This window comes from Lutjanus erythropterus, chromosome 18, assembly GCF_056507025.1.
Source record: "Lutjanus erythropterus isolate fLutEry1 chromosome 18, fLutEry1.hap2, whole genome shotgun sequence".
NCBI classification, from domain to species: Eukaryota; Metazoa; Chordata; class Actinopteri; order Lutjaniformes; family Lutjanidae; genus Lutjanus; species Lutjanus erythropterus.
In genome coordinates, this window is record NC_139334.1 from 2,492,211 (window position 1) to 2,507,751 (window position 15,541).

General features: G+C 39.3%; 1 protein-coding gene across 1 annotated transcript in view; it reads left to right on the plus strand.

Annotated features, from left to right (window-relative positions):
* alk (ALK receptor tyrosine kinase) overlaps positions 1-15,541 on the plus strand; it is a 581,112-nt gene that overhangs the window by 129,903 nt on the left and 435,668 nt on the right. The window lies entirely within an intron of this gene.

Consider the following 15,541-nt stretch of genomic DNA (forward strand, 5'->3'; position numbering starts at 1 on the left):
TCTAATTGCCCCACTTTTAGCAATCATCCAACTCTTTTGTCCTGCCTAAAAGAGCGTGTATTAATATAATGCCTAAACTCAAAAGAGAAACTGTGCAATGGAAAATTTTGACAGTCAGGACAAAACTCATTCGATGATTGAGAAAATTACTTTTTCTGCTTCAGAGAAGGGAGCCGGCAAGAAATTGATGTTTCAGAGCTCAAGATGTGGGGTGTCTCCAGGCTTTGGAAAAAGAATAATGTGAAGGAGTTTCTCCAACAAGAAAAATTATTTGTATTGTTTCCCTTTCAAGTCACAAAAAATAAGTTCTTTTGTTTGCCACGTGTGCAAATACATATGGAGGACCAAAACTAGCAAAATTAGAAATAATAAAGAAAAAAGGAAATGGCTCAATAATTAATTTAATATGACACAATTAATTTACTTCCCTCTTTAATTTTCCAATTAATTTATTAATTGATATATTGTTTTATTAATCATTTTTTACACTTGCTTATGTATTTCCTTTTGCTTCTTACATTTTTTATGCTTTTCTCTTTGCCTTTTACATTTCTTTATGCATTTTATTTGCAATTTACTATTCTTTGTTTCCCTTTGCTTTTTATGCTTTTTTATGTATTTCTGTGTGCTTTTTTACATTTCTTTGAGTAATTTCCTTTGCTTTTTGCATTTATTAATGCATTTCTATTTACTTTTAATTTGCCTTTTTGTATGTTTATTTGCTTTTACACTTCCTTATGCATTTTATTTGCTATATACCTTTGTGTATTAACATAAATTTATTTATGTAATTTATTAGAAAATTTTATTTTCTAAGAATATATTTATATAATATATAAATAAATTAATTTTAAAAAATGCATAGATAATTGGAAAATTAAATGGGGTAAATAAATGAATTGGTCATTTAAATTTTTTTATTATTTTATTTGTCTATTTATTTTTAATTCTGGCAGTTTCGGTCCTCCATAGATCCACAGTAAGTGTTTTGTTATACCTTTGGAATTTTAGATGAACAGCTATGACTACTCGAATGCCACAGTTCATTTTATATAACTGCTTCCATATATTTAGCCTCCTCTTCCTCTCAGCAGCTATTAGCAGCTTTAAAAAATCAAACACACATTAAATCTTAAGCTACATGTGTTACAGAGCAAGGTTATTCAGCTCTGAATAACACACAGCTACAGGCTTGTTTCCAAAGTCAGACACATTCAACTGGAGGCTACAGACTAAAAAAATCCATCAGAGGATTTGACTCTCAAGTTCAACAATCAGGCTGAGACGTGAGAGGCTGACTGGGCCCGTTTTGACTACACTGAGGTTAATGTTAGGGGCGGATATTTCCTGAGGCGAGCCACGGCCATTTATATTTATTAATGACTAATTGTTGTGTAAAAGTCGAGGCCAGAACCAGATTTTCTTGGCGAGGGACGGCTTCTTGTAAGTGAGCTGTTTGGAGATTTTCTCTCACCCTGGCCTCTTGAGCCTGCGAGCTCCGAGTCACTGCACAAATCACTTGCTTGCTTTTCAAAAAAAAAAAAAAAGTGCATACAGAGGTCCTAAAGTCTCTGCTGAAGTGGAACATGAGGCAACTTCTATCTGTGAAAAATCTACCGCAAAATAGACAATTTCACTCTGTGTCTGTGGCTGTGAACTCCTCGCTGGGTTATTATCCGCTCAGTAAAATGGGTGGTTAGTTTCAGCCTCATTCACAAAGCAGTTATGTCCAGAATTGACTAAATTTACGCCACCGCTCCTAATGCCTTTAAATAACAATTACCAGATAATATTAGGGGTGCGTTCCCTCCTCTGTGGCTGACTTGCAGGGAGGGTGATTTGTTGTTTCCCTGCCACAGAGTGGGAGTACAGGTGCTGCTAGATCAGTCCCCACAGTCCCACTGTGATATTGCCAAAGTCAGTCAGTCAGGTAGATGAGATGAGCTCTCAGAGATGTGAGATTACCCACTATAGGCAGGCAGCGGCACCATAAAGGACAAATGTTGTCCAATTCTAAATGACAAGACGGCACAACTCCATTATATGACAAGGTCAGACGCAGGGCGGAGGAGGGAGGGAGGGCGAGGGCCGCGCAGCAAATGGATTCTCAGCATCGGAGATAAGACTGTGAGTGCTGTGTAACCGCCTACATGATTGTATTACTTTTATATCCCAATAGACTGTTTTGTAGCTTAAGATATTGTGGCCTCAGTAGGTCGTTCCAGTCTGTGGAGACTGAGTACAGCACAGCAGTTTGTGTACAAGTTAGACTGGATATCATAATTGCTGCGATTGTAATAAAAGCTAGATTGATAGCCTATTGTGAGAAGATGCCCAATATATAATACAATGACTAATGACAGACCCCATGGCCCCATGGAAAAGGACAAGGACATTGTCAGGTTTTTGTTCAAAGTAACGTCATATAATCATCATAAGTAAACAGCAGAACCTACTGGGCTCTCGTTGCCTGAGATGGATGCTGTTTTCTGAGGGTCCTGGTGACCACGAGCTGGTAGGGACAACTGACCAGGTCATGACTTTTCCACATCAAAATTCAATTCCTCAAATAGGTTCCCAAAAAAAAAAAAAAAAACTACCTGTAATGCCATATTTAACCAACAAAGACATTGTGAGTTTTCTGCTCAAAATCACCATCAGTAAATAGTGGGACCTACTCAACTCTGACTGCTGAAGATGGAGATTGTTTTCCAGGCGGGGAGGGTGACAAGAAGTCTGTAGGGAGGACTGACCAGGTCGCAACTTTTCCACATCAAAATTAAGTGATTTTTCCCATATAAGTTGGCAAAAGACTACCTGTAAGACACTTGTGGAAAATGAAAAAGACACTGAGTTTTTTGGTCAAAATCACATCACATAATTACCAGCGACAACTAAGCAGGTTGTGATTTTTCCACATGTAAATTCAGTAATTTTTTTCTCATTTAAGTTGCCAAAAACACTTCCTATTGCCACATTACTGTTGTTTGTTCAGATAACTCTTTTGAGTGTTACTTGTTTTTTTGTCTTGTTTTTTTAGGAATATGTTCAATCAAACCTGGTCTGAAAAGCTGTAAATGCCACATATTTGGTATCAAATTAAAAAGGAAATTGTGGTGGTTTTTTTCAAATGTCAGTTGATTTCTGTTTTTGAGATGAAGCTGTTTGTTTGGTTTGAGGAAAATGGAAAATGTTCCTTTCGGTGAGGATTCTCAGTGAACTGCAGCAACATTCTAGTGCAGAGGGTTTTTAAAGGCAGTACATGAAGCAATTTACATGTATTAATCCTTTTGTATTTCCAGCGTGTGAACAGACTGTAATGTAACTTAAAAAATGAGACCTTCCCCTACTCCCTAGGTTTCCTGTAACTGCCTGTGGACCAATTTCCATGTAAAGGACTTGGGCCAATTTTTCCTCAGCGTCTCTCTGAATATGTTAAGAAACCACAGAGCTGCAGTAGATCCACCAGGGCAGCTTCAAGTGGCAATTGTAAAGTTCTATTCTGCAAAGCATATTTTGCTCAGACAGATTTTTCTGTGAAAGGAATATTGAAACTCACTGCCTGATCACTTGAAATCTTCTGCAAACTTCACCATTATTAAGAGACGTACCAAATTCTGGTTAATTCAGGCAACAAACCTGTACATATGTCTACTTCCTACGTGAAATGTCTTTAAATTTATGCTTTATTGTTTTTGTTGCACACAGTTTTCTTAGTTTTCATGATATTTTGTTATATTCAGTTTACTATCTTTTTACCTGACTGTTACAATCTCTTATTTTCCTACTAAGCCCTTATAGGGACAAGTTTTGCAAATGAGCATTCGCTATATACATCTGCTGTTTTTGGTTTGTCCATGTGACCTAAATGTCCGCTGAAGCTTCCTTTCTCTGACAGACGAAAACATCAGATCTGCGTGGAGCAATAAGGATACCGTAGCCTTTCTCGAATTAATACATGAAAATATTTTCTATTTTGAATCCCACCGTTTGAGGTTTGACTGGTGGTCTTTTAATTACATCATCTCTTTGCCCACTCTCCTTCTGTAATGGTTTAATGGCACCCAGCTGGAGAATTAGTTCCACCAGCTGTTTATTCAGACAAACCGCCTCTCATTTTTGCATAACGGTAGTAGATAGAAACATGCATGAATTCACGTTTTCTTTTGCCACTTTTCTGTCATGATTCCAATAAATATGGAGCACTGAGAATACCCAACTGCTTGATGCTGTTAAGTTTGTCAGTCTGTTCACCTGGATCTATAAAAGACTGACACACTTCCTCTCAAATGTCAGTCAACGGCTGACCAGGGAATTGCCCACCCAGAGACTTTATTCTCTGCACAATGTCTGGAGTATCATTGCAGTTTATATAGAAAGAAGGGAGAATTCAAATTTCAGTTCAAGTTCAAAGCTCATGTACAGCAAAAATAAATGTGTATTCTGAGTTTGTCACACCACAGAAACATGTTATTAACCACCTAGCCAAATTTGAATTATTAAAAATGAAACACTGGGGGCATCTGCTCCGCTGTCTCAGTGTCAAACCCCACTATAACCTGAGAACAACGTGAAACGTGGACAATCTGTCTAGCAGTTTTAGTCCAAACATGTTTGAGCCACCAGAACCACAGGACGGTGACAGGATGGTATTTTTTTCTTCTTCTGTGTCAGGTTGTTGGAACTGAAGTGAGCTGAAGTGAACTGCTGGACTCAGAGAGTCATGATGGAACACTCATGAGTGACCATTGGGTCATCATTTGTTCGTGGGGCTTGTATTGTGTTGAGGGACCATGGCTCCATTACTTCAGGTCCACCCACAAAATCCTGAACACAGAAATTGTGAAGAACACTTTAATAGTCCAACCCCACAGTTCAGTACTACACAGTTCTCAGTCTTTTCACGTTTTCAGCAACTATCTTCTACCATGTATATTTTCAAAGAAAAACTCTAAATTCCCTTTACTCAGACTTTAACACCACGTCCACCTTCCAATCACAAGTGAAGTCATGAGACAACATCAATAAAGGATCATCATTCTGACAGATTCACAACTGTAGTGAAAGAACAGGCAATTTACTGTTTTGCCCATGGAGTGTAAAAGATGAACACATTGCTCACATCAAATTGGTCACTCAAAAACAACAACATGATAGTTTTCTCCAATAGCAAAGGTTAAGGTCATCTGCCAATCATATTTACATGCTTCTCTCCTGTTTCTGAAGCTTAAAAGTGCAGTCACACCTTCATATTTGTATCAGAGGATGTTTTTCAAGAGCAATTCTAAGTCTTATTTTCCTGTCATTGTGGACGAGCAGCAGGCAAAGATTACCGAGCCCAAAATAATGAGAGCTTTTTGCAACCTGTCAGACATGTGATGTCCAGATGTCCACGGGAGAAAAGAAACATTCACCTTTCATTTCTTTTCATCTCAGTCCCAGCCTGTCACCTAGCATTTAGACTTAATGTGATGTGTCACCTCAGGCTGTCTCTCAACCAAATGCAACCAGACTTTTCTTTCATTTTTTTTTCCACCTGGAGCCAGAGGTACAGAGGAGCACAAAATGATCTAATGTAAGTGACTGACAGATGCTCGTCAGAGGTTTGTACAGATGCTGATCAGACTGCTGACATGATGCTGATAAGACTGGTGACATGGAAGGGAAAGATCGTGGCTCTGGCCTGTGATGCTCAGAGGAATCAGTCAGTGTGAGTCATCCTGGTTTCTTATTGTTGACTATATCCAGTAGTGCATGACTAGGGACAGGGGAGATTAATCCCTAAATAGTGTGCAGTGCCAGTCCTTGAGACACTTGCCAGACCCCCAGCTGTGAACCTCAATCTGCAGTGGCACATACTACTTTCTTTATTTAGGTCCAAACCATGATGGAGGAGTTGGCTTTGATGCATTGAAGTCAAGCCAGTTTGACGATGTTGCAGTGCAAACTTAAATAAATGCTCATATTTTAAGGATTATTCAACTTGGGTGTTATTTTTTAGTTTTGCCCATCCCCTATATCCATTACGATAACATTGTACTCACCAAAGTTGACATTGGCATTGCTGCCACAGTGTGCAAGATGATTACAAAGGTTGTATACAATACAATACTGACAGTGTTGCTGTGTCTAGTGATACCAGACAGTCAGAGATCTTGCTGCCTACCGATTATCTGTGGATTTTTAAGTACAGAGTTGCTAGAATGATGGTGAGAACAGGACACGCTTTACCAACCAAATTTGAAGGGCAACCTTGGATTTGGCTTTGGTCAGCACTGAAATGTTTTCATAAACTCTCTAACTTTTTTCACACAGTTTTACCAATGAAAGCTGAATGTTTTCTCTATTCATTGAAGCATTCAGGGACTGATGTGAGTCTGTAACAGTGTAGTCGTATGATCTAAACCAGTTGATTTGGAAGATTTTCTTGTTGCACAGGAAAATAGAGTGGGCAGAACTACAGCAAGTACAGTAGGTCAAAGTTGAGCGAGAAAGTTTGTCTAAACTGTGCTGGATTTTTACAATTGGCCAGTCCTCTGAATTGGAACAGTCCAGGGGTTTGTTGTGGGTAGAGGTCTGCAAGCCCATCGGAACCCAATGGGCCTTGACACTAAGTCTGGGTATCAGTACTTGATACCTTTAAGATATCAACCAAAATAACCCAGTACCAAGTAGTATTGTAACTCTTCCAGTCTAGTGATACCTGCATTCAATCCTTTATATACCCAGAGCTAAAAAACACAAAAGAGTATTTGTATGGTTTTGCTTGCAGTCAATCTCTGCAAATATTCTTCAATTTAATGCATGTGATTGGCCCACTACTGTAGCAGCTACAACCTATACAGTCTGTGGTGTGGTGAAGTTGAGCACAGTGTAGCCTGTTTGATGGCGCTGGCAGTTCGGTGTGCCAAGACGCCACCAAAAAAGGTGTTAAATTAAGTATTCTATTGGTATCAGTTTTACTTTAAGGGTACCGACTTTGGAACTGGTATCAGTTTTTTGAATGATGCCCTGCATTACTGGTCTATTCAGGCTGGGCTCAAGCCATTTTCTTTTTTCAATTTCTAGGCTCAGGTTGGATTCATTTCATTGTGCCTTTATATGCAACGAGCATATATAAGCCACTTTGAAATATTATTATAGATTAAATTATGAACATGACATTTTATGCACATGCATTACACATGTCAGGAAGTCCATGTATAATGCACGTTGACCATGTAGACCATTAGTGGGAAGTTGGAATGTGGGGACTTAAAAGTTCCTAATGCTTCAGGTGCATTTTGGAAGAGTTTTGATTTGATTACCACTGAAAACAACCAGGCACTTGGTCACATGCAGTGCAAAGAAAGCTAGAACACAGATTTTTATCCTCTTATTTGTTGCTGGATCATGTCGCTGTGCTTCAGAGAGCTTGCAGTGATATTTGTTGGTATCGATCTAGGGCCAGGTTCGAGCTTTGGCTGAAAACTTGTTAACTTTGTTCAACTGGGGTTACGGCTGGAGGTTTTGGCCTAGTTTGGCTCTAGTTGAGGGTTGCCTCCACATGTTTTGTTGCCACTAATAGATAGTGTCTGCTGACTGTCTTTGACACTCAGCCCCAAGCTTATTGAAGACTTACTGAAGATGTAAGTCTTAAAGAATGGCTCAATGACATATAGTTTAGCAAAAAGGCTCAGTAAACATAACTCTAAAGTAAATGAAGGTTCATTGTGCTAGTGAGTATTTCTGAAAGGTGGATGGGGTATCTGGGGTTAATTAAAAGTGGTATAACGAAGGAACATGTCAGCCAGTGTGACAGTGTGGTTAACTGTTGTGTTGTAATAGTTTTTGGACAACAATGGAGCTCTATGGCACAAAGGAAACAAATACATCAGACTTTGTATAAACATGGCTGTTAGAACGATCAAGACATTCTTCATTGTGGTTTATCCTTTAACTTACTGTTTTTATTATCAACTACAGTTGTATGATAAACTGGAATTACCCTTTCAGTCACCGCAATCTACATGAAACAGGCCTTGAGACAGAGACGCGTATAAATTATGTGTATAGACACTTGGTTATATTAAAAACAATCAGTTTTATAATAAGAATCAGTTCAAATCAGTGTCATATTTGCAATAATTCATCTGAGGGTAATTGTATGACATCCAGACATCGAAGGACGGTAGAGATGGAGGAGTGCAGGGTTAATGTGTGTTGTGTATTATCTGAATAACAATGCGAACAGATATAATGTGTATAAATAGCATGACCTAGTGGGAGCATACTGTATATAATGAAAATGGGCCCTGATGGAATCTAATAGATACAGCAGCCGTACTAAATTCTTATTTGTGGGGCTCTGCACAGTAATTGGATCAGTGGACAGTGATGAGCATGGTGATGGCAGAGAGGATACACTGTACTGTGGCATTAAAGGGATATTTTGCATAATTTATTTTGTGAGGCTGTATGAGGCACTTATCGATTACAGTGTATTACCTACAGTAGATGGCGGTCTGTACACCTGGAGTTAGGAGAAGCAGAGAGGAGTACCAGCATGGAAGCTACCCACCTAAAAACTCAGTATAATCTTTAAGGGAAAATTCTGCACTTTTCATGTGGATGTCAGTGTTGGTGGTAAATCATCATCAATTCAAGCAATAAATTCTTCAGTGGGTGTTGTAAGAACCTAAAAATCTGTTGTTCTTCCTGCATCCAGTGATGTCACAGTGATGTCATTGGTGTTAAGGAGGTCCTACATGCTATTTCAGTTTGGATTTCTAGTCTCCATCTCTAGGTAGCTGTTGGGAATGTAGATGAGTATTTTTGTCACCTAACGCTATGTTTTGGCGAAGAAAGTAACAGCTATAGGCTAGGTTAGTGATTAAGCACCAACATGGGCGTGGGTGTCAGAAGCTCAGGCACAATGCATCCTGGTACATGTAGGCACTGTTGCACACCAGAAAAAAGCTCAGTTTTGCTGAGTTTTGCTTTGGATATACAAGCCAAACTCCATGAGTGAAATCAGTCATTTTACCAAGCAGAAAATGGGAGTTGCTGGTCTCCCGCTGCCTTGATCTGTTAGTTTATTTGTGTTGTGTTTGTGTTGTATGCAACTTCTGTGGATTTAAAAGAATAGTTCAGATTCACCAAAGTCAATCAATAACAGAAACTAATGAACAGATCAACCTGAAACTTGTTGTGTTCTGCAATGTAAAATTACTGATTTTATCCATGGTGTTTGGTTGGTTTTGTGCCTTCATATTAAATAATTTGAATTATCCCCTTAGCCAGTCTGAGAAATTATTCGTATTGTGTTGTGGAGGTCGGTGCATCTACTGAGACAAAACAAACAAACAGAAGCACACATACACTCTTTGTAGCTTTTCCTTTGAGTGCTGTTACATTTCTGTAGCGTCATGTGAGGCATAGAGGCAGAGAGAGGCATGGAGCCAAGTAACAAACCCACCAACTGGAGCTGCGACACTCAATTAGACTGGCATCTGTCAGGGAAATACTTCATCTCAATCGGAGATAATTTAACATGAGATATGGACAAGTGGGAAGCTCAGAGAACATATTGCAGTGGTGTTCAGCCCTGATAAAGCTGCTGGAGTAATTAGATCGTTTGATGTGTCTAACCAGTATCCCAATCCACTGTGTCAAAGGTGAAGAAGTTGTTGGAGCTCATTACTGGCACCACATACACTTTATTTAAATATTTTCTTCAGACCACATAGTGTTTCACAGTTTACTGCCTTAAACATTAAGTAAAAATAAGTAAAATTATTATTATAAAATTATTATTTGGAGGGGTGTTCATACGACTGTCAGTGCATTGTCATAACCATGTACTGACAAGACAATTAAAAACAAGTTTTAATCTATAATCTTTAATCTAATCCATCTATTTTCTGTAACCACTTATTCCCAAAGGGTTGCAGGTTTTAATATCTCCTTTAAAAAAAACACTTAGTCACTTACACTTTTATTATGCCAAACACATTGTTTTTTTCTGGTGCTGATGATGGAATGCACAGGACCAATCCATAATTTGTCCCGCCATACTAGCATTGTCAGCGTCTAGCTGAGTCTGGCCAAACTGGAGATCTCAGGGGCTGGGTTCAAACAAAGCCCAACGGTGGCCTGTTTGATGACAGGGAATACAGTACCAAGGTGCTTTTCTTGATGGGTTTGGCTCCTGGCACGCTGGTGCTGAGTCAGCTAATGGAGGGCCTGACTCCACAGCTACTGGAGCTAACTAGCTAATGCAAGCTAAAGATAAAAGCAGACAGTGGTTAGCCTACTTTAGCAATAAGTAAAGTGGCTAACCACTGTCTGTCCATCAGCTAACTAAGCTAGCTAAGATAAATGATCTTAGTTGCATATTCTGTCTTCATACTGGCCTTATAACAATTAATGACATCTTTAAGACCAAATGATACCACTTAATTAAAGTTGAGGAAATTGTAAATGATACCTTTACACAAGCATTTGACAGTGTATTAAAACTTATTGACCTCTTTATGACAAGTCCAAAAGTACCACTTTACTGTACCACTTTACTGTCAAGTTGTCATAACAAAGACATAGGCAGAATATGCTGTCCCAGTCAATGTCAAGTTGTCATAACAAAGACATAGGCAGAATATGCTGTCCCAGTCAATGTCAAGTTGTCATAACAAAGACATTGACAGGTTGTATGTCTCGGTTAATGTCAAGTTATCATAACAAAGACATCATTGGCTTGATTAATGTCAAGTTGTTTGAACAGAGACAATATTGTGTTGATTAATCTCAAGTTGTCATAATAAAGGCATTGACAGGTTGTGTGTCTTGGATTATGTCAAGCTGTTCAAAAAAAAGACACCTGCATTAAAAATGACATAACTGACCAAATGGCACCTAATGACAAGAGTCATAAACATTCATAACAGGTGTCATGACATGGTTATGACACTGTAATAACAGTCTTATGCACACCCATTAAGTAAAGTGCTACCAAAAATCAAGCATAGTGTAGTCTGTTTATTATTTCTTGATAATTCCAGGTACATAATTGCAAAGCAGGAGCTGAAGTTTTGAGGAAGAAAATCAACCATGAAAAGCTAAACGTGACTACTTTTCTGTCTCCATAGATCAATATTTCATCTTAGCTGTCACTGCAGGAGGTTTATTGTTTAAGTGCATCATCTCACAGAAGTAATACCTCTATTATAGTATTATCACTGCACAATAAAAGCTAACAAATCATTTGCTTGTTCTCAGGGATTTATTGCAGCAAGCAATTACATGAACAGAATGCTAACAGGTGCAGCCTGCAAAGATGCTGAACTGAAACATTTTACAGCACAGTGTGTCGGTTCTATTGTTACAAAAGATCTCTAAATTGTTGGAAAAAAAATTTTGTGCTTCTGTTATGAGAAGGCTTTTTGAAACAATTCGTCCTCTGTTTTGCGCAGCCTGTAAAAGTGATCTCTCTAACCATTTGTTGATTGCTGCCTGGTAACCACATCCAAGCAGGCTTCGTTCTGCAGAGCCTCGCCAGACTTTTACCTCCCCGTCAGGACAAACGCGTGTGCCAGCAAAGACAGACAGCAGTAACCCCATGAGCCAGCCTCCTACGAGTGCTCTCTCCCTCCCTCTCTATGCTCTATCTTTTTCCTCTATCCGTCCTCCTCTCTTCCCTTCTCCATCTGTCTGTGTTGGCAAAGCAAAGTCTAGATGTTTTCCACCAAGAAAATCTAGCAGCGGGTGAAGAGCGCCTGCCCTGGATCTGTCTCCAGACACTAACGCCACCGTCATGTCCTCCTCCGTTACACAGGAACGTCTTGTTGTTTAGCTCCAGACTTGGGTCTGTATGTTTAGGGAGATGCAACATAATCAACTTGGCCAAGAGCTACCTCGGGGAGCCTTTTCCTCCCAGCATGCCTTTCCTCTGGCTGGCTACTCCTTCAGACGAGGAACTCGGTATAGGAAGGAGTCGGGTTTAATAGGCATGCCTCCACCAACTGTGCCTGCATGTGTTTTCTTCTCTGCAGCACCACTGCGAGCACACGGTAATATTGGCAGTTAAACACTGTTACAGCAGATTCTGACACGAGGAGGTCTACGCAAATTAGATTTTTTTTCCCAAAGTGTCTGATGCGTGAACCTTTTGTTTGACCCAGTTTTGCAAAATGGTAATTGAAATTTCAGAGAGGAAGCTGGGTGGCTTTTGAAACAGAGCTGACTGTTGTTAAGAGGTCTCCCAGATCCTGATGGTGGTGAAAATGTACGGCCCACATGTTTTTTTTTAAAATTATTATTATTGTGTTTTTGTGTAATTTTTAGACTAAGCACTTGCCAGGAGAAAAATGTTCGATTGATTTAAGTTTCCGCCGGGGTTTACGCTGTAATCAAAAGTGCCGCCCTCGAGAGAAATATTTCTGGCAGAGTGGGCAGTACACACTACTTTAAGTATTTATTAGTGACAGTTATAGCACAAACACAATAGACAGGGAGAAAATTAAAGTGACACAGCAGAGCCTGCATTTGAATCCATTCAGTCACAAATCTCCAGCTCCTGCACTAGCTGAGTGAGCCAATGGACGTCCTTTTGTAAAAGACCTATTATTCATATTCATAAAAAGAAGAAGGACATGTCCAAAATCTCTCCCTCATTCACTCATTCGCTACACCCGCATCAGGGTTTCCCAAAGTGGGGTGCATTGCATCCTTGGGGTGCATCAGCTGCCCCTTAGGGGTGCACGGGAGGAGAAATATAATAGCTTTGTAATGGTGTAATTTTGGTATGACAATGATGATGATCATTATTACTAGGTTACACGGCCTACTGACACACTTCTCTGTCTTTTATCAATGCATGTATCATTCTCTTTGTTCTTTACATGGCAGATCATGTGTAACTTTATTGAAATGTAATTCAAATATCTTTAATTGCATCTGAATGTGCTGCCTCTACCATAGCATGGCTTTTAATAGGCTGTGTTGCTGTTGGCAGCATTTGCCAACCCTGGTCCTCAGGGTCCACTGCCCTGCATGTTTTAGATTTTTTCTGCTGCTCCAACACACCTGATTCACATGATCAGCTCACCATCAAGCCTCTTGCAGAGGCCTGATAACAAGCTGTTCATTTTAATCAGGTGTGTTTGAAGGAAACATCTAAAACATGCAGGGCAGCGGGCCCCAAGGGTCAGGATTAGGAAATGCTGGCGTAGGGGACTGAGGGTGCATCAGCCTGGTTGGCATGTAGAAGGGGGAACATGGCCTAAAAAGTTTGTGAACTACTGCCTTTATATGATGGGAAGTCTACTTTATTTTTTCATAGTTTACTTTGAGCAGTGCATTGGGATTGCAAACTTTCATCAGTGTTCAACATTAATGGTGTTTTCACTCACCTGGTTGAGTGTTAATAGTTTAATAGTTTAATTCTGTTTTTTTTTTTTGTTTTTTGTTTTTTTTATACCAGAAGTGAGTGCTTGGCCAGCATGACATTTTACTTGCCCTGTGCAGATAAGCAAGCCTTCCTGCTGAGTCTTGCTTTAATGCATCACCACTGATGTGTAATGGCACATGCACGCTGGCATAACTGTAATTTTTGCATCCACAAAATATGATGCAGTGCATTGTGGGAATCTTACTACTATTTTTTGTGCTTTTGTGTGAATTTATTAGGGTGCTATATACAATGAAGAATAATTGTTACACTCACAATATAGTAAATAAGGAGTAATTGCAGCCGCAGCAAACATTCCAGCTATGCAAGTAGAGATTGGTATTGTTAGGATTTTATTTTTGCTTATCGACATTCCTTATCAGTTCTTTTTCATTGCTAAATAATTGCTTTTTAAAAGACATTTTTTAAAAAGAATAAACCCAGGACAGGATAAAAATTCAATATTTTGAACATAACTAAATGTTTTCAGACAGCAGCAGTAATGTTTACCACAGCAAAGTCACTATATAAACTTAATAATATCTCACTGGAAAACAAATGTAAATGTCAGTACTATGAATCATATTCCTGACATAAAAATAGTGAGTGAAGTTGAGAATGAAGAATGAAGAACTCAGACATCAGACAGTTATCAGTCATTCATCCCGTCCTCTGTCCTCCTCCCTCTGCTGCTGCTGTGATTCACTGCCTGCGGGTACAGGCGGTGGAGGGGAGGAGGGGCCGGGTTTTGTCTCAGGAAGCAGACAAGTGTACAAGAATTCGCCAGATTTTAAGATGCGTGGAAAACTGAGCGAAACAGTCAGACTACATGCAGACAACTTTCGTCTTAGCTTGTTTATAACAAGTCGCTATCAGCCGAGCTAGCTCGCTGTACTTGTCTAGAACATGAAGGTGGTGGATGAGAGATGCTTGTTGAAAGTGTATCGATGTTGTCTTTTTACTTGCAAAGGTTCATTGAACTTACTGATAGTAACAACTGTAGTGGGATGATGCTACAGTGTGATAATAAATTATAGCAAAACATTAAAAAGTACTAATAAAAGAACCAATAAAATCAGAGCTATTAACACCACTGTATTTAAAAATGAAGCCTCAGGGCCTGTTTAATACCGGGTTTTGATATTTATCCTTGTCAGCATGTCACCGTGTTAGCATTGTGATTTTGAGGATATTAGCATGTTGATTTCAGTATTCAGACAAAAGCCTGATTACATTCTCACAGGGCTGCCTGTGTGGCTGTAAAGTCGTAGTCTTGTTTGCCTATAAACAGACAAATTTGAGGATATTTAGGGGTCTTTCAAAGTCTGAGACTGTGAGCCTCCCTGCTGCAGACAAAGCTTGGACAAAAGACACCCCCTGCCCTGTAATTTACTCACTTAGTTTTGTTTTGATGTCTATGATTATGTTATTTGATATAAGATGGCCTAATATTGGTGTTTGACATAAATTCAGACCACACCAAGAATGTAAAATCTGTCTATCCAAAGGAATTTATTAGTTTCTGACTCTTGGGGAAAAAAAAAAAGTTAAATTCCCTGGTACTGTGTTTCTTTAACCAAGTCACACACATTTAGGCTGTTCTGTGTGATTTCCTTTTGATAACCAATGTAATAATCTTTTACTTCCATTCACTGAATCTCCCCTGAAACTCTTTTCAGACCCCCTGGGGAGGCAAACCTCCCACTTTGAAAACCTCTAAGTAAAAAAATAACAGTCTGTTTTTTTTCCCCAGATAATGATGAGCTCTTCACTTCTAACAAATGCTAATATACAAGACTGAGGGTCTACAGCCATGCTAGCATGCTCACAGTGATGATGCTAAGTGCAGATATACTATGCCAATGGTAACCATCTAAGTGTATCATGTTAGTCTGTACAGCTATGCTGATGGGAAAGTTATTAGCTTTGTTAGTATATGGTCATAAACTCAAGCATTGGATGAAGTGTAATTTTAACCAGCTGGTGGTGCTAGATGACGTGTCAGGGGATCACCAAAGTCAGTAGGATTGATCATAAGGGAACCCGTACAAAATTTCACAGCAAACCATCCAGTGGTTGTTGAGATATTTCAGCTTGGACCAAAGTTGCGGACCA